Source organism: Rhinatrema bivittatum, chromosome 3 (genome assembly GCF_901001135.1).
Source record: "Rhinatrema bivittatum chromosome 3, aRhiBiv1.1, whole genome shotgun sequence".
Taxonomy (NCBI): domain Eukaryota; kingdom Metazoa; phylum Chordata; class Amphibia; order Gymnophiona; family Rhinatrematidae; genus Rhinatrema; species Rhinatrema bivittatum.
The window spans coordinates 201,845,776-201,864,453 of NC_042617.1; the positions used below are offsets into that span (position 1 = coordinate 201,845,776).

Sequence of the window (18,678 nt, forward strand, 5' to 3'; positions counted from 1 at the left end):
AAATGTAATTTGCATGTTAAAAATGTGCACTGAAGATCAGCACACGGTTTCTTAATGCTCAGATTACTGCATCGGCCTGTCAAAGAGGTAATCTCCTTGATATTTCAGTGTGAACTGGAGCACAGATTTTTACAATGCATGCTTTCTTGATTTGTGGATTGAATTTTATTACTTTTATCACACTTATTTAATTTGTATGCATTGGCTATTCTATACTGCCATACTCTATGCCATAAATTGGCACCAGTGAACAGAATATACAATGTAGGCCTGGCTAAGTATAGTTACACCAAATGAGTGGTTATTATCAATTAGGATGAGAGTAGTTATAAATCCATATAGGTAACAATAGCATAGAGTAAACTAGTGCAGATAGCAATAGGGTGGACAGCATTCATTTCCACAAGTAAAGGAAATTATCAGAGAGGAATAGCTTTGGGGAGAGGTTGGTATGGAGGTAGTATAGTGCAGCTGGTACAGTGTAGAGGAAGTATAGTGCAAACCAACAGAGCTAGCATTAGTGTGGATGTACTATGTTACTAGGTTATGTGAATGAGAGACCAGTGTGTCTGCAATATCAACATCATGAAATATAGTTGGTGAAACATCGATTAAAAATTGTAATGAAACACCATCAACTATTTTGGGATCATCAACACCTAAATCCTGTTACAATTATTATTATATTTGCAAACAAAAAAGGTTAACTTTAGTTATGCACTATAATTAGCTCAGCTCTCTTCACAGCCCTTCCTTGCCCTGTTTTCCCTGCTAGCTCTTGAGTTTTCTGACCAAGTTTATTTGGAAGAAAGTGCTTTTTTATATTATCTTTGGGCCGACCACTGTCAACACCAGAAAGTACCTATCTCCATGGACAGCTATGTTAAACCTATAATGAGCACTCCTCCCATTCCAAGCAGCAGGTCTGCTAATAAGGGTGAAGCCAAACTGCCTTTCTTCCACTCTTGCACTAAAGAGATTGCGGCAAGCAGGGGAAAGAAAGTAGGTGGGGCTTGTGTGTGTTGGTTTGGTAACCTTGACAACCGCCCCCCACCCCCCTTAACTGGAGGGAAGTAGCTAGAATCTGCTGACTACGCGGTACCGTAAAACACGTCCTGAAATGGTTTCAGCCGCCGACCTGGATTTCAGTAAGTTGTTTTTTTTTTTTTTTTTTAAATTAAGTATTGCACAGATTCTAGCTTTGGAAGTCACAGTGTTCGGGAGGTGCTTTTCGGAATCGTTTAATTTAGACTTCTCGAGTGATAGACACTTCACGCGCCCCGGATCAATTAAGAAAGCAGCACCTCGCAGGCAGCAAGTGACGTAACCTTTCTAAGACTTACCTGCTGAAGGCTTTACCATAAGATGGAGCACGTTTGTTCCGCAGCAGGCGTTTTGTATCCTATTAAATGGTTATGGGAAGCAGTGCTGTTCTTTGGCTCTTTTCAATAAATCTAGCTGAAACTCATAAAAGATGTTTGGTCAGATGACTATTGCTTTTGAAAAACCTCCCCCCCCCCCCCCTTTTCATTTCTTTCGTCTTGCCCAATCCTTACAACTCTTCTCTCTTTTTCCACCTTCTCCCTTTCTCCCTATATACCTCTTTCCTCTTCCTGTACGCCATCTCTCTCCCGCCCTTCCTCTTGGTTACCACAATGGCAAACAGTTTTCTCTACCATCTCAGCCTTGTCTGCCCAGGTCTCATTTGCGGCCTCCTGCTTTTGCCATTTTACTGAGAGAGCAGCCCATACTGCCAATGGAGTCTGCTGATGCAGTGCATGATAGCCATAAATTACTACGGCTCCATGCCTCTGCTGGCTGATACTGCCTCTATCCTCCTGAACCATTGCCTGTTGCTCAATGCAGTTGAATTGTGGCACACCACTGTAAATTTATTTATACTCCTGAGTTATTGGCAATTGAAAGGTTACATTTAGGTACTGTGGGTATTTCCCTATTCCCACAATCTAGTTTTTACCAGACGCTAAAGTAACTTGCCCAGGGTTACAAGGAGCAGCAGCAGCAGGATTTGAACCCTGATTTTTAGCCTGCTAATCTAACCAGTAGGCTACTCTTCCACTCAAAATGTGTCTGGAAGAACCTTTAGATTAGAGCAGTGGGCCGTCAATAGAGTTGCCAACTTTTCCATGTAGCAGGACCAGACTGGGGGGCTAGTCGCAGCCACCCCCCCCCCTTTTTTTCCTTTTTAAATTGAGCATAGATTTTTTTCCGAGGCAGATTCTTCCTGCCTATCTTTGGGGCTCAGTTTGACTCTCCTTTTTCTCTGCAACTCCCAGGAGGACAGCATGAAGTATCTGGCTAGCTTTGTGACTGGACACTGTACAAAAGGCTGCAAAACTGGGCTGTCCTATCGAAATCCGGGCAAGTGATCACCCTAGCTGTGAACCAGGGAAGCCAGGGTTAAAATCCTGCTACTGCTGCTCCTTGTGATCTTGGGTAAGTCACTTTACCCTCTTTTACCTCAGGTACAAACTTAGGGCCTCATTTACTAAGTATTTTTCCCATAAACACAGAATGGCAGAAAAACTTTAGTAAATCAGGCCCTCAGGGGATAAGTAAATACCTACAGTATCTGAATGTAATCCACTTTTGAAGGGCCTGAAAAGCAGAATATAAATAAAATAAATAAAAAATAAATGCAAATATATTTAGGACAAATCTATGGTGATAATACTTGTCTGTCCAGGAAATATGAGAAGCTGCAATACCAGTAGTTTCCAAAAGGTGACACTATCTTCTATTGTAATCCAGGAAGCCTTACCATAAGCTTTGATACATAGATAATGATTTGTGGTTTATTTACATACATAGAAATATGAGGGCAGAGCAAGACCATATAGCCTATCTAGAGTACCCATTTATGGAGATATTTGTATAGCAAGGTTTACAGAAAACTCTCGTTTACAATCAAAGCCCAAGTCTAATCACTATGGGGCCGATGCAATAATCTTCGCGGAAAGCGGGTGCTGACTTTTCAGCACCGGCTTTCTTAACGCACGCATGGCGCCCGCAAGGGGGGTGCCATGCAATATGTAAATTAGGGGGTCGCGCTAGGAAGGAGGTGCTAGGGTTGCAACCTGCTGCGGCTGCTGGTTATGAAGACCGACGCCGGTAAACTCGGCCTCGGTTTTCATAACCTGCCTGTCTGCCAGTAATGAAAACGGCCGCCGTGTTTATCATTACTGGAAGACGGCCGGTTATGAAAACCGAGGCCGAGTTTACCAGCGTCGGTCTTCATAACTCAGCAGTCTGCTGAGTTATTTATTTATTTATTTTAACTTTAAAAAAGAAGTACAGAAAAGCAGTTTTTTCTGCTTTTCAATGTGCTCAGCTATTAATGCCTGCTACAGGCAGGTGTTAATATCTGAGCGATAAATGTGCATCTGAGACGCACATTTACCTTTTGGCATTTGGAGTGAATGAGTAGCCTCATTCACATGCATTTGTATGTGATGAGCGCAAACTCATTCACTCCGCGTTGGACGCGCGTTAAATAGGCGCTATTCTCCCTATGGCATTAGGGGGTGGATTAGCACCCTTTTTTTTTTAATATTTATAGTTTATTGGTATTAAATACAACAGCAAACAACCTGTCAAAGATATTACAATACCAAAAGTTACATTTAACATTTCAAGTTGGAACCCACCCTTCCCCTCCCCGTCCCCGTCCCCATCCGGGCATGTTGATGCAATGAGTAGGAGGAACTGAAGGAAATAGAACTCCTCTGAGATTCCAATAACTGCATAACTCTCCCGACATTCTTTTCCTTATATTATAATGTCCCATCTTGCGACTCTTGCCATCAAAGAAAAACATTTTATTTATTTATTTAAGGCTTTTTTATACCGAATTTCTTGAGACAGATCAAATCAACTCGGTTTACATAGAACAAAGTTTTAACAATAACATAGCCAACAAACAAATTAATATGAGACAGATATTGGCAGAGGCAAAAGTTACATTGTAACAAGGGCGAGCAACTGGGGATTGGAAAAGAAGAGGGGGAAAATACAATAGGATACTATATACAGAGAGAGTGAGGGTGGCTAGGATAGCCTATCTCTAAGATTGCTTCTGAAAATTATGACATTTATGTGAATTAATGATTGATTATGTGAAGCATAACGAAAATAGTACATTAAAGTTCGGTGATGTAAATTTTGGTCTAGGCGCAATCCTTTTACAAAACATCCCATGTTTTGTAGAAGGATTGTAGCTTTTGTCATTTGGCAGCTGTAATCTTATACATGGTGCACACAGAATCCAGCCTTCGAACCACATCCATAATTTGCGGGCACTTAGACAACTTCCATGCGTGTGCTATCTCCATTCTAGTGGCAATACAGGCTTGAAGGCAGAACGGATGTGCTGATGTTCCAATTGCTCTCTCTGCACTGTGCAATAAGGCATAGTCCATTGAAATGTCTATTTGGGCGTCCAAAATTATGGAAACCAATTTTTGTAAAGCAGTCCACAAAGGCGTAATACATTCCCTTGACCACCACATATGCAGGAAGGAACCTGTTACCCCGCATCCTCTCCAGCAAAAATCTGATTCAAGAATTGCCATCTTGCGTAACCGTTCAGGTGTATAGTACCATCTATATAAGAGCTTATACCCATTTTCAACTATAGTAGATGAAACTGAGGCTTTACTAATTTGAATATATATATTAGTCCATGCTTCGGGCTCTAACACTATCGGCAGGTTCCTTTCCCATTGTTTTCTATATGAGGGTAGCGTGGATAGAGGTTTATTAAGCAATTTATACAGTTTAGAGATTAGCTTGCTATGTGTAATTGGTGTAGAGCAGTACCCTTCAAACAACGATTTTCCCAGTTTCAATATGTTGGATACATGGAGGCTTCGATAAAAGTGAGAAATTTGATTATATGCCAGGGCTTCATTGTCAGGTAAGCCACGATCTCTACTCAATGTGAGAAAAGAAATAAAAGTATCCCTCTCCCAAATATGCTCCAAGCATGTCAAGCCTTTAGTCTTCCATACCTCAAATGACTGGAGGAGGAGACCTGGGGCGAAATGCCTATTATGGAATAGGTTTGTTAAGTGAGAGTATACCTTATTCCCCATTATTCTCCCTTTCCATTTATCCCAATAATGCATAGTCGACCTGGTCGACAGCATTGCGGTACAATCTCTCCATGATTTCCTTGGCTGCCAAGGAATAGCGCAAAGTGGCATACCAGCTAGATAATATTGTTCCATTTGGGCCCAGTGTTTTGGCTCGCTGGTATCATGCCAAATTATCAGAGGTCGCAATTGCGCTGCCGCGTGGTACCAGTGCAGGTTGGGTACTCCTAGCCCTCCCTCAGCTTTGGGCAGGAAAGTATGGCCCTGCTGACTCTAGGCGGTCTACGCTTCCAGATGAAACTGAAAATTTTCCTCTGCCATCTTTGAATCTGGTTGGCAGGGAATGATATAGGAAGGGCCTGAAATAAATATAGAAGCTTTGGTAGAACATTCATCTTAACAGTAGCTATGCGCCCAAGCCATGATAATGGTAGCCTATTCCATATATCAAGATCTCTATAGATTTTAGATATCAGCGGTGCATAATTTAAATGAAACAACTCGCCAGGGTTCTGAGATAGGTAAATACCCAAATATTTAAGTTTATGGTGGGCCCAGCGGAAAGGGTGTGTCGAAAGTAAAGAGGCGGCTGTAGCTGGCGTACAGGTAATATTGAGAATCTCTGATTTCTCCCAATTTACTTTGAAACCAGACGCGTCACTAAACTGCTGTATCTCCTTCTCGATACCAGTAAATGATGTATCTGGATCTTGAACTGTGAACATGATATCATCCGCAAACAGACATAATTTATATGATTCCCTTCCCACTAAGAATCCCTGGATTTGGATGTTTCTACGAATATTGATAGCCAATGACTCCAAAAACAGAGCAAACAATGTGGGTGATAACGGACACCCTTGCTTCGTCCCTCTTCCCACTGTAAAGTGATTAGAATATCCATTTATTTTCAAGCACGCTTTAGGTTTTTCATACAATTTTGCTAACCAAGTACAAAAATATGGCCCAAATCTCATTTTTTCCAATACCTGAAAGAGGAATGGCCAATACACCATATCGAATGCCTTTTCGGCATCAATAGACAAAAAAAGAGATTCTACTTTAGTGGAGTGTGCTATCCACATCAGGTTTATAAGCTTTCGAATGTTGTCCCCTCGCTAGCCTGCCCGGTATGAACCCCGCTTGATCTTGGTGAATCAGCTGGAGGATATACTTATTTATGCGACCCGCTAATATTTTTGGTAGGAGTTTTAAATCAAGATTTATCAGCGATATTGGACGATACGAACCACACAGAGTAGGATCTCTACCAGGTTTTGGTAACACCGTAATCCCCGCCAAGTTTGCCTCTCCTGCCAGAGCTCCACCATTTTGCAAAAAGTTATATACTTTCTGCAAGTGAGCCACTACATAGGGCCCAAACTTCTTATAAAATTTTGCTGTGAACCCGTCTGGGCCTGGTGACTTCCCAATTTTAAGCGTCTTAATAGTGGTTAGAATTTCCGGAGTAGATATCTCCGCTTCCAATTCCATCGATGCCCCTCTGGTGAGTTTCAAGACGGGAACAGAATCTAAATAGGCCTCCATATGTTGTTCCTGTATTTTCGTATTGGGGCTATGTAATTTGGCATAAAAGTCAAGAAACCTGTTTCTAATACCCATGTTATTCGTTAACATTACATCTCCTTCCCCTTTAATTTTAGCAATAGTGTTTTGATAAACTACTTTTTTCAATCTATTGGCTAGCAGTTTCCTCGCTTTATTGCCCCCCCCCCAAAATAGGCTAGCAGTTTCCTTGCTTTATTGCCCCCCTCAAAATAGGACTGTTTTGTCAATTGCAAACTACCTCATAGATCTTCCCTTGCTCGTGACAATTTGGACAATACCCTTGCGCTCCCCATGTCCTGATGTTTTCATCCTAATTTGCTAACAACTGCCCTCAGCTCTGTAGCATTTTGGCTATTCTTTTTCTTAACATATGATCCCCTGGATATGAGAATTCCCCGGATATAAGCTTTAAAGGACTCCCAGACTATAGTCGGGGGTAATTCTCCATTGTCGTTATGGAGAAAAAAATCTTTAATATTGGTGACAATGGTCTGGGAGAAGTCTTTGTCTAGCAGTAGTGTATCATTAAGGCGCCAGAATCGTATTCCTTTATCATAATTTTCAAACTCAATATCCATACTAGGAACAGCATGATCCGACCACGCTATTGCTGTAATATCGACTTTGGTAATCTGAGTAATAAGCCCCTGATCCACTAAAAAGTAATCAATTCGCGAATGAGATTGATGCACAGGTGAGTAGTAAATATATGATCTAGTTTGCGGGTATCGAACTCACCAGACATCCAATAAATGCCACGACTCCATTAGTTCTTTCAAACGGGATCTATGTACCTGGGACGCTGACACATAACGTTTGGATGCGTCCACCTTGGGTACCCTAACCAGATCAAAATCACCCCCAACAATTAATTTTCCACTGCTATGAGTCAGAAGAACGGTGGATATTTGCTCAAAAAAAATTCCCTGATCTTTATTAGGTGCATAGATATTAAGGAGCGTATATGCCTGCCCATCCACCAAAATCCCCAGCAGTAAATATCTACCTGCTGGGTCCTTAATACAGGTTTGGCATTCAAAAACAAAGTGAGAAGCAAATAAAATCCCCACTCCCATGTATTTGGTACCTTTGGAGCATGGGGCGTGATCTTGGTTGCATGAGTGACTCATAGCGCGCTTTCATATGTGTCTACTGTAAAAAAAACCCCAATATCCGATATTTGATGGGATAACTCCTTAAACAATAAGCGCCTTTTAAACTGAGTTCCCAGCCCATTTACATTAATAGATCCTAATCTTATCGATGCCATGATAGTATGAGAAATGTGATTTCCCCACCCATCCCATCCAAATCTGAGAGGATCACCAATATAGCACACCTTGTGGACGCAGTACTCTGGACATAATGACAGTAATAAAAACTCTGTACATAGAAAGAAAGGCCTCCCACATTGCATGTTGAAAACAAAACAATCAACTCCGGATGTCTCCCTTGCTCATCACATATAAGAGCACCATCCCCCACCCCTACCCCCCCCATTAGATCCGCTGTTACCTCCCTGCAGATCTGTACCCCTCATACTCTGGAGGAAGCTTAAGAAGCTATCTCTACTCCCTCCATTACCCGATTTATCATACGTAATGCACTCATCACTGATAATATACCGTTAAATATTATGAAACTGGTCTGAAAGTCTAACATAGAAATACATTATAATACAATCATTCTCAGAAAGAACTCAACATACAGCATATTATGCAAATATCTGTAACCACTGTAAATTGCTGCTGATACCATTCCTAAATGATAATAGCTACTTCGTGCAGATTCATGTTGCACTCCCAGCTGGTGCTCTGGAGTCCGAGTTCCTCTTTAATCTGCTGTTTCAGGCTCCTACTCTCTGCCACCTCGGGTTTGATGCCAAGATGCTTTGTTGACGTGGCCCTGGTCCTGGGTTGGTCGATGGTCGGTATCCCCTGTCGCTCAAGATGGCCGCCGCCTCGTGGGCAGTCTTTATTTGTGATGATTTCCCGTCCCAGGTAAAAGAAAGTCCAAATGGATGCATCCATCGATATTTAGCATTTTCTTTTCTCAAGAACTGGGTCAGGTCACAAAGGTTCTAGGTGATTTTGAAGAGTCGCTTGCAAGAGGTCTGCATATACAGAGACCTCCTGATTTTCCCAGGGTCATCTTGCCTGTTTTCGCGCCAGATTTGCAATCCACTCTTTTAGGGAGTAATCATGAAAGCACACTATTATGTCCCAGGGGACATTTGCCCCTGCCTGTCTCAGCACTCTATGCGCCCAGTCAAGTTTGATTGTCGGGAGTGCAATTCATCAGTCTCTTCAGAGCGCAGCAGAAATTCACAAAAGCGTCTTACCACGTCGGTGCAGTTCTTAATCTCCTCCGTTTCTTTTATCCCGTGGAAACGAAGATTACCCTTCCTGGCTCAATTCTCCAAGTCAGCCAATTTAGATCGCATCATTAAATTTTCATCCCGTAGCTCCTGGCATGTGTCTTGAATACTTTTAGATAGCTCAATTTGACTCTCCATGCGATTGTCGAGCTCGTCCACTCTGTGGCCCATTTGTCCCAACTCTTCGCGGAAGTCATCCAACATATCATGGACTTCCTTTTTGTAACTTTTTAGATCCTGCCTGAGGGGGCAAAACCAATTCCTGAAATCTGTTCTCGTCGGGGCCTCTTCCGCCGAAATGTTAAATTCATCGTCCGTCTCTCTCTGTCCCTGTCCAACTTCGGCCTCCTTCGCGTGCTCAGTTTCCGGCGTCTCAAACTCAGACAGTTTATGATAGGAAAATCGCCGAAAATCAACTTTTCTTTCCTGCCATCGCCAGATGGGTGCCGCAGTTCAACGCTTCAAGGATGGTAAAGAAACGCGTGAAGTGATGATTATTAAATTCAGATTTCTGTCGGGTATAAAGCAAGATCAGAAGCTAAGCTGCCATCAGCTCGGCTGACGTCACTTCCTCCGGATTAGTGCCCATTTAACCCGCATCTGACAGCGGGTTAAACAGTGCACTCAGCTGAGCGTACTGTATTGCATCAGCCCCGACATGTCATCTCTGGAGACCGTATCTCCAAAGGGACAGAGACAGGATGGAGGCGGTCTAGAGAAGGGCAACCAAAAGGTGGATGGTCTTCATAAAATGACTTATGAGGAGAGATTAAAGAACCTAAATATGTACACCCTGGAGGAGAGGAGGAGCAGAGGTGATATGATACAGACTTTCAGATACTTGAAAGGTTTTAATGATTCATGGTCAACAACAAACCTTTTGCAATGGAAAAAAATCAGTAGAACTAGGGGTCACGATTTTAAGCTCCAGGGAGGAAGATTCAGAACCAATGTCAGGAAGTATTTCTTCACGGAGAGGGTGGTGGATGCCTGGAATGCCCTTCCGGAGGAAGTGGTGAAGACTAAAACTGTGAAGTTTTCAAAGCGGCATGGGATAAAAACTGTGGATCCATAAAGGCTAGATGATGGGAATGGAGAGCAGAGCCATGGGGGTGCCTTGCTGGAATGTTGACTATTACCTGGTGATTACTACCCTTACTCAAAAAAATCCCTTGCACGGTTAATGCAACCCCAACATTTCTTTCTGCTTCAACGGCAAAGGGAAATATGGAAAAGAGGATTTGCATTCAGATAACAACCAAAAAGGACTGAACTTCACAATCTGGGTAAACAAGCGTGGGTGTAGCTTGCTTATTACGGTGGTTACTACCCCAATCCAATTAAGCCTGATACATCACTTTGAATGCATATACAGCGTTGCTCTCTGCTTCTCACAGGACAAGCAGGATGGTACTCCTCACATATGGGTGACATCACAGGATGGAGCCCAATCACAGAACACTTTTGTCAAAGTTTCTAGAAGTTTGACAGGCACCTACTGGGCATGTCCAGCATGGCACTAACCCTGCATCCAGCAGGGGTCCCTCTTCAGTCTCTTTTTTTTTTTCCGCACAACAGTAGCCATGCGGGTTAAGGAGCTCTCTAGAGATTCCTGACAGGAATTTTCCTCTCGGAACTTCTTTAAAATTTTTCAAAAAATTCTACCCCATTTGGCAGTATGGCATTTTCTTATGTTCTTATAGTTCACTTAGAGAATAGCCACTGCCATTAGCAATGGTAACATGGAATAGACTTAGTTTTTGGGTACTTGCCAGGTTCTTGTGGCCTGGATTGGCCACTGTTGGAAACAGGATGCTGGGCTTGATGGAACCTTGGTCTGACCCAGTATGGTATTTTCTTATGTTCTTATAGGGGTCCCCCTATCGATATCTGTACTCTGTACCCTCGTTTACGGTCGATTCTCGTTGAGATTTCCCTTTGGGGCTACCGGCCATCGACCGCACCACAGCTAAATCTTTGTCGGGTTTTCATGGATGCCCTGAATGTACTCGGACAATGTCCATCACAGACCCGCCTAGAATTTGTGTATTGTGCTTGGGGTCTGGCCATGATACCCTAACTTGCACCAAATGTACCCCAATGACGCTGAAGGGTCATAAAGCCCGCTTGGAGAAAATGGAGTTTCTTTTTCATTCAAAACCCCCGACTCCATCGACCGCTTCGACTTCGTCTGAGCTGGTGCCATCGACCTCGCGCCAGCAGCGGGACACCGGGTCTGCCCAACCAGCATCAACTACTTTGAAGGTGTCGACTTCTTCCTCATTGCCTCAGGAGAAGGACCAAGGAGAGCATCGTGAAAAGTGTCGACACTGGCATCGGAAGGCTCAGTCCGTTGATCCAGGCAAGTCCTCTGCATCGGCGTTGACAGAGCCACCGACAAAGAAATCCTGTGCAGAGAAAGTCCCATCCTCCTCTGCGACCGGGTCACCGAGGCGTTCCCCCACCTTCATCGGTGCAGGGAGCCACAATTCCACTTTCATCGGTGGACCCTCTGGCTATGCCACTACTGCCTTTACTCTGGAACTGGGGCTCCATGCTCCAGGCTTCCGTGAGGAATTGGATCCAAGAGGCCATCGGTAAGGCACTGCAGGGCTTCCAGCCTCCATCGACGCCGGTACCGGTGCCCGAGCCGGTCACCGATCCGATTCTCATGGTGCTTGCACCACTACTGGGTAGACTGGATGCGTTGATTGGTTCCCTTCCACCGCTGGAACCAAAGACATCGGTATGTCCTCTTCCTTGGATGCCAATACACTTGCCATCGGAAGACGAAGAAACCCCGATACCCATACCACCGTCTGGTATTCTGCCACCGACTCATCTATCGATGTCGCCGGTTCTTTTGGTGCCTCCATCAATGCCGTCTGTGCCTAGGCCTGGTCCTTCAGGAATAACGCCATTTCTCCCCTCTGAAGATCTTCGGGAGCTGGTGATCAACCTTATGATCCTTGGACTGATGATTCTTCCCAGGAAACAGCTGATCTGCCTTCAGAGCCATCTCCTCCTGTTCTCCTCCATAGGATCTGTCCTTTATTAATTTCATTAAAGAAATGTCTGAGACAATTCCTTTTCAACTTCAGACAGAAGAGGATTCAAGGCATAAGATGCTAGAAGTACTCCAGTTTTTTTATACTCCTAAGAAAATCATGTCCATTCCTATTCATGAAATCCTAATAGATCTACTAAAGAGGAATTGGGAGCACCAAGGTATGGTTCCGCCTGTTAACCGTAAGACAGATGCCACCTATCTTGTACAATCAGTTCCTGGGTTTCAGAGATCACAACTGGATCATCACTCTATGGTTGTGGAATTAGCCCATAAAAAGGCACGGCGTTCCAAACCTCATTCCTCCATACGTCCAGGGAAGGAACAGAAATCCCTGGAAGCTTTTGTCAGACGGGTCTTTCATAGTTCAATGCTTATATCTCGCATTGCTTCCTACCAGTTATATATACCCCAGTATAACAGAAACCTTTTTAAGAAGATCCAGGATTTCTCTGAATCTTTACCTGACCAGTTCCAGGATGACCTTAATGCTCTGGCTCAAAAAGCCTTGATGCAGGCAAGCATGAGGTCCACACTGCATACAACATATTTGACACTGCTTCTAGGGTGTCCGCAGTGGGAATTAGTGCAAGAAGGTGGGCCTGGTTGAAATCCTCCGACCTCAGACCAGAGGTGCAGGACAGGTTGGCTGACCTGCCCTGTGCTGGAGATAATCTCTTCGGAGACAAAATCCAGGAGACAGTGACGCAGCTAAAGGACCAATATGAAACGCTGCGTCAACTTTCTTCAGTGCCTATTGATTTCTCGCCCACCTCCAAGAGGACATTCAGGTGAGACTCTAAGCGGCCGGCCTACAAACCAAGAAGGTATTATCCTTCGGCTTCCCGAAGTCACCCTTCCAAGCCTTATCAGAAAGGTCAGTCCAGGCAATCCCTACCTCAGAAGACCTAGCCAGCTCCTCAGCCGGGACCAGCGTCAGGGTTTTGACTGCTCCCTGGAAAGCATATGCCAACCTCCTCTTCTTTTTTTTTTTTTTAATTCTTTATTTTCAGTTTTCAAAGAATAAATTCCAAGTATATAACCTTGTACAGAAAAAAAGGATATTGTTATTCCAATATAACACACAAAGAAAACATTTTCTTTCTCAGTATTATCAATTTCCAATACACAATATCTAAAAGTATAAGTAATTAGTGGGGGGCCGAAACAGAGCAATATTAATAAGAAATCTGTTAAACAGGAAACTAGACCTTTACATCGAGTAGCGCAGTGGTACTTTAATTTACTTGAGCTGGGCTAATAACTGGTGACATTAGGGAGCGTGCCTCTAAAAAGGCCCTAAGCTGATCTTGCTCATAAAATATATACTGGACATTTAAGTGTCTTACGGAACATTTACAAGGGTACTTTAGTATAAAGCTTGCCCCCAACTGTTGAACCTCAGAACGCATCTGTAGAAACTTTTTCCAACGTAATTGAGTTGCCTTAATTACATCTTGGTAGATCCATATAGGTCTTCCAAAAAATAATATTTGTCTATTTTTCAGAAACAAACGTAGTATTTGATTGCGTTCTGAAAGGAAAACGAAGGATATCAAAAGTGGTTTCCTTTGGGTAATCTCAGTTCCCAAGGAAGTTTCAAGGAAATTTGTTAAATCTAAAGTAATATCAACATTCCCTTCTCATTCCCCTTTATCAGTTTGGGTGTGCTGCTGTTGTTGTGGTAAATAATAAGCTTTTACAATTTCCGGGATAGCTGATTCTGGTTTTTTAAGAACCTGGTGCATATATGTCTTAAAAAGCTCTAAAGGAGAAATTAACCTAATTACAGGAAAATTTATAACCCTCAGGTTATGAGCCCGTAATGCATTTTCTACTCTTTTGAGCCTTTTATTCAAGAGTCCTTCAGATGTTATTAATTTTGTCTGTATATTCTCAGTACTTGTGACTCTTTTTTCCAAACCTTCTACTTTTTTACTGTATGAAATAATTAAATTATTATTTTGAACTGTCTGGTCCCTTGTATCCATTGTCAGCAATGATAGGGTCTTGATAGATTTCTCTATCGACCTTAACACAGTCCATATCCCTGCTAAAGTTCCATTTTTATCTGTTTCTGTTAATGAACCTGTCAGTAGGGCCCTCAAGTGGTTCTCTCCCTCCTCCAGATTTCTGCTCCTCTCAGACAGCATACCTTGTCGTATTGTTACAAGCAGTCCCCGTTGTTCTCTCTGGGCCATGTCAGAAGGCAGCTCCTCCACTTCTCTCCCCAGAGTTGTCTCTGTACATGCCACTGTTAGGATTGCCTTCTGGATCCCCAATGCCTCACCTCTTCGAACCACTATCGAAGAAGGGCCTCCTCTCTCCAGGGCGCGCAGGGTAGCGTTGCTGTTAGTCGGGGGGGGGGGGGGGGGGGGGCTGTCTCACCGGCTCTCCGGGACTCAAGGTGGTGTCTGGAGTCAAGGAGGAGGGTGCCTGCTCTCGCGATACTCCTCCAGCGACTGAGCTTTCCGGAGTTGATGCCATTGCACCCGCAAAGAAGCCTTTGATCCGAGGTTGAGAGTCATCGACTGAAGGGGAATCCGTCCCCCTCAGTCTTCCCTTTCTCTTAGTGTGTGGCATAGCAAAAAAGAAGAAAAATCCGAATCAGGTAAGACCTCTCCTCGAACAGCGTCTTAACGGACCTTCTCGTTGGTGGCCATCTTGCCCCCCCATGCCAACCTCCTCTTCCATCTGTACCAGTCTGCGGTCGATTGTGCCACTTCACCAACATTTGGCACATATTCACCACCGATCAGTGGGTACTGACGGTAGTCACTCAGGGTTACCACCTCAACTTCCTGACTGTACCGGCGGACTCCCCACCTCGGCTGACGTGGGGATTGTCTGACTACTCTCCCTTTCTAGAACAGGAGGTTTCAACCCTCCTCCAGTCCCGGGCAAATGAACCAGTGCCTCTCTCCCAACAGGGGCAGGGATTCTATTCCCAGTATTTCCTCATCCCAAAAACGTCAGGTGGCGTTCGTCAAATCCTGGACCTTCGCACCCTAAACAAGTATCTACAAAGGGAAAAATTCAAGATGGTAACCTTGGGCTCTCTACTTTCTCTTCTACAAAGAGGAGATTGGCTGTGCTCTCTGGATCTCCAAGACGCATACACACACATCTCAATTATTCCATCTCATCGCAAATTCCTGAGATTCCTGGTCGGTCCTCGTCACTTCCAGGACCGTGTACTACCATTCGGCCTAGTGCCTGCTCCACGAGTCTTCACCAAGTGCCTCGTAGTGGTTGCAGTCTTCCGCATGAATCAAGGGGTTCATGTCTACCCTTATCTCGACGATTGGTTGATAAGGGCTCCGACTCAGCAAGCTGCATTGGCATCCTTGCGTCTCACTCTACATACCCTGATCTCCCTAGGGTTTCTAATCAACTATCCCAAATCCAAGATAGTTCCATCCCAAACTCTCTCCTTTATAGGAGCTGACCTAAATGCTATATAGGCAAAAGCCTTCCTCCCTCAGGATCGGGCTTTCACCCTGGCCTCTCTGGCGCATCATTTACAGACTCGAGTATCCTCAACTGCTCGTCATTTCCTCATACTGCTGGGTCACATGGCATCAGCGGTGCATGTCACTCCGATGGCCTGCCTAGCCATGAGAGTAATGCAGTGGACCCTATAATCTCATTGGGTTCAAGCTTGTCAACCAATGTCCAGCATTGTTCATGTTACCACACAGCTCCACCTGTCACTCACCTGGTGGATACAACACTCCAATTGACTTCAAGGTCTTCCATTTCAGGCTCCATAACCTCAAATTACCTTGACAACAGACGCCTCTAACTTAGGGTGGGGTGCTCATATCGGCGACCTGCAGACTCAGGGAACCTGGTCTTCAGAGGAAGCCAAACATCAGATACATTTCCTGGAGCTTCGGGCGATCAGATATGCCCTCAAGGTTTTTCAGGATTGCCTTTCGAACAAGGCCATCCTGATTCAAACCGACAATCAGGTAGCGATGTGGTACATCACAAACAAGGGGGAACGGGCTCTTATCTCCTGTGCCAGGAAGCTGCACAGATATGGGTGTGGGCCCTTTCCCACTCGATGTGCCTCACAGCCACCTATTTGCCAGGCGTGGACAATGTGTTGGCGGACAAGTTGAGTTGCATGTTTCATCCACACGAGTGGTCTCTCTACCCCACAGTAGCGGACACCGTATTCCAATGTTGGGGTTACCCTCACATAGACCTCTTTGCGTCAGCCCACAACCGCAAAGTAGAAAACTTCTGCCCTCTAACTCGCAGCCACCACTCGCAACTGAGGGACGCTTTCACCCTCTCGTGGGCCAGCGGTCTCCTCTATGCGTACCCTCAACTTCCACTCGTATCGAAGACTCTCGTGAAGTTACGAAGGGACAAAGGTGTAATGATTCTGATAGCCCCTCACTGGCCACTTCAGGTATGGTTTCCAATCCTCCAGGACCTATCAGTACGCCGACACATTCCTCTGGGGAAGGATCCACTTCTGATAATTCAGAACGATGGATACCTGCGTCACCCCAACCTCCAGGCCCTATCTCTGATTGCCTGGATGTTGAACGGTTAATACTCCAACCTCTTAACCTTTCAGAGTCTGTGTCCCGAGTCGTAGTGGCTTCATGAAAGCCTTCCACGAGAAGGTCTTATCGTTCCAGATGGAAGAAGTTTACAGTCTGGTGCACTTCCATGTCTATAGATCCCTTCACTTGTTCCACGGCGAAGTTTCTGGACTAGGGTTATTGTCACCCGACTTTATTGTACATATCCTATGATGTTTTTGAGACATAGCACTGTTCCTATCTAATTCTCTCTATTTCTTTATTTTCTCATTGCCACTGCGACCCTCTCTCTTCTAGCCTGCTCCCCTGCCCCCCTCCCTGTTCATTGTAATTTTCCTTTCTTTTGGTTGCTTGTAAACCAGCGTGATGTTCCTATGAATGTCGGTATATAAAAGTTCATAAATAAATAAATAAATCTCTGACATCTGTCAGAGTCAGGCCTGAAACTTCCTCTATCAGGGTGCATGTCAGCGCGATAGCGACATCTCCCACGCCCTTATGAAATGCAGCTATTTCAACTCAACCCTTAGTTATACGCTTAATGAGAGGCTTGCTCTCATGAAGCGTAGGATTAAATGGTCAGTTTTCTCAGTGGAAAAGGGTAAACAGTGGAGTGGAATGCCTCACAGATCTGTACTTGGACCAGTGCTTTTCAATATATATATAAATGATTCGGAAAGGAATATGACGAATGAGGTTATTAAATTTGTGTAAGATACAAAATTATTCAGAGTAGTTAAATCACAAGCGGACTGTGATACATTACAGTCTTGTAAGGAGGACCTTACAAGACTGGAAGATTGGGCATCCAAATGGCAAATGAAATTTAATGTGGACAAGTGCAAGATGTTGCATATAGGGAAAAATAACACTTGTAGTTACATGATGTTAGGTTCCATATTAGGAGCTGCCACCCAGGAGAAAGATCTAAGCATCATAGTGGATAATACTTTAAAATCGTCGGCTCAGTGTGCTGCAGCAGTCAAAAAAGCAAACAGAATGTTAGGAATTATTAGGAAGGGAATGGTTAATAAAACGGAAAAAGTAATAATGCCTCTATATCGCTCCATGGTGAGACGACACCTTGAATACTGTGTACAATTCTGGTCGTCGCATCTCAAAAGAAATATAGTTGTGATGGAGAAGGTACAGAGAAGGGCAGCCACCACATTTATGCAATGGATATTTGAAATTCACACATAATCAGAGAAAGGAGCGCATAGCCTTTTTGGATGTTGTTGTGATCATTGCAGGAGAAACACTTCATACCACTGTTAACAGAAAATCTACAGATCGTAATAATTTATTACGATATGAGAGTTATCCAGTAGGATTCAAGCAGGGTTTTCCTGTATCTCAGTTTTTCCATATCCGCCGAATTTGTGCAACCCTAGCAGAATGTAAAATACAGGCTGATCTGCTCACTCAAAGATTCCTTGAGAGGGGTTACCCAAGAAAAGTAGTAAGACAGGCGTATAAGAGGGCTAGGTATAGCGACAGAGAAGCGCTATTGCAATACAAGCCAAACGGAGAATTAAACAGACTTGTATGCATCCACCCTCAAAGTACATCCACTGCAGCCATTAGACAATCTATTAAGAGACATTGGCACATTGTAGCATTACACAAATCTTTGGCAGAAGAACCATTAATAACAACCAAGAGGGGACGGAACATCTGCGACCAAGTAGTGCATGCACAAGAGAAAGTATGTAAAACGTATGGTAAGGGACAACGTAAGAAATGTGGGAAATACACGGTATGTGCCACTACCATTGAAGGTACCACGTGGATTCATCCAACAACAGGCTACATGGTGCATAGGAATAATAACATGGATTGTACTACTACATCGGTTATATATGCGATCGTATGTCCTTGTTTAAAGGTTTATGTGGGACGGACCAGCAGAGCTATAAAATCCCGTATCATGGAACACCGATCAAGATTGAACACTGTCACAGTAACAGCTCCAATAGTCCAACACTG

General features: G+C 44.0%; 1 protein-coding gene across 5 annotated transcripts in view; it reads left to right on the forward strand.

Annotated features, from left to right (window-relative positions):
• The first annotated feature begins 979 nt into the window (after positions 1–979).
• C3H6orf118 (chromosome 3 C6orf118 homolog) overlaps positions 980–18,678 on the forward strand; it is a 241,596-nt gene continuing 223,897 nt past the window's right edge. For 3 of the 5 annotated variants that reach the window (XM_029594119.1, XM_029594118.1, XM_029594123.1), the window contains exons 1-2: positions 980–1,148; positions 2,298–2,457. The gene's annotated coding sequence lies outside the window, so the exon portion shown is untranslated. The remainder of the gene's footprint in view (positions 1,149–2,297; positions 2,458–18,678) is intronic. The other 2 variants (XM_029594121.1, XM_029594120.1) reach the window with 1 other exon arrangement.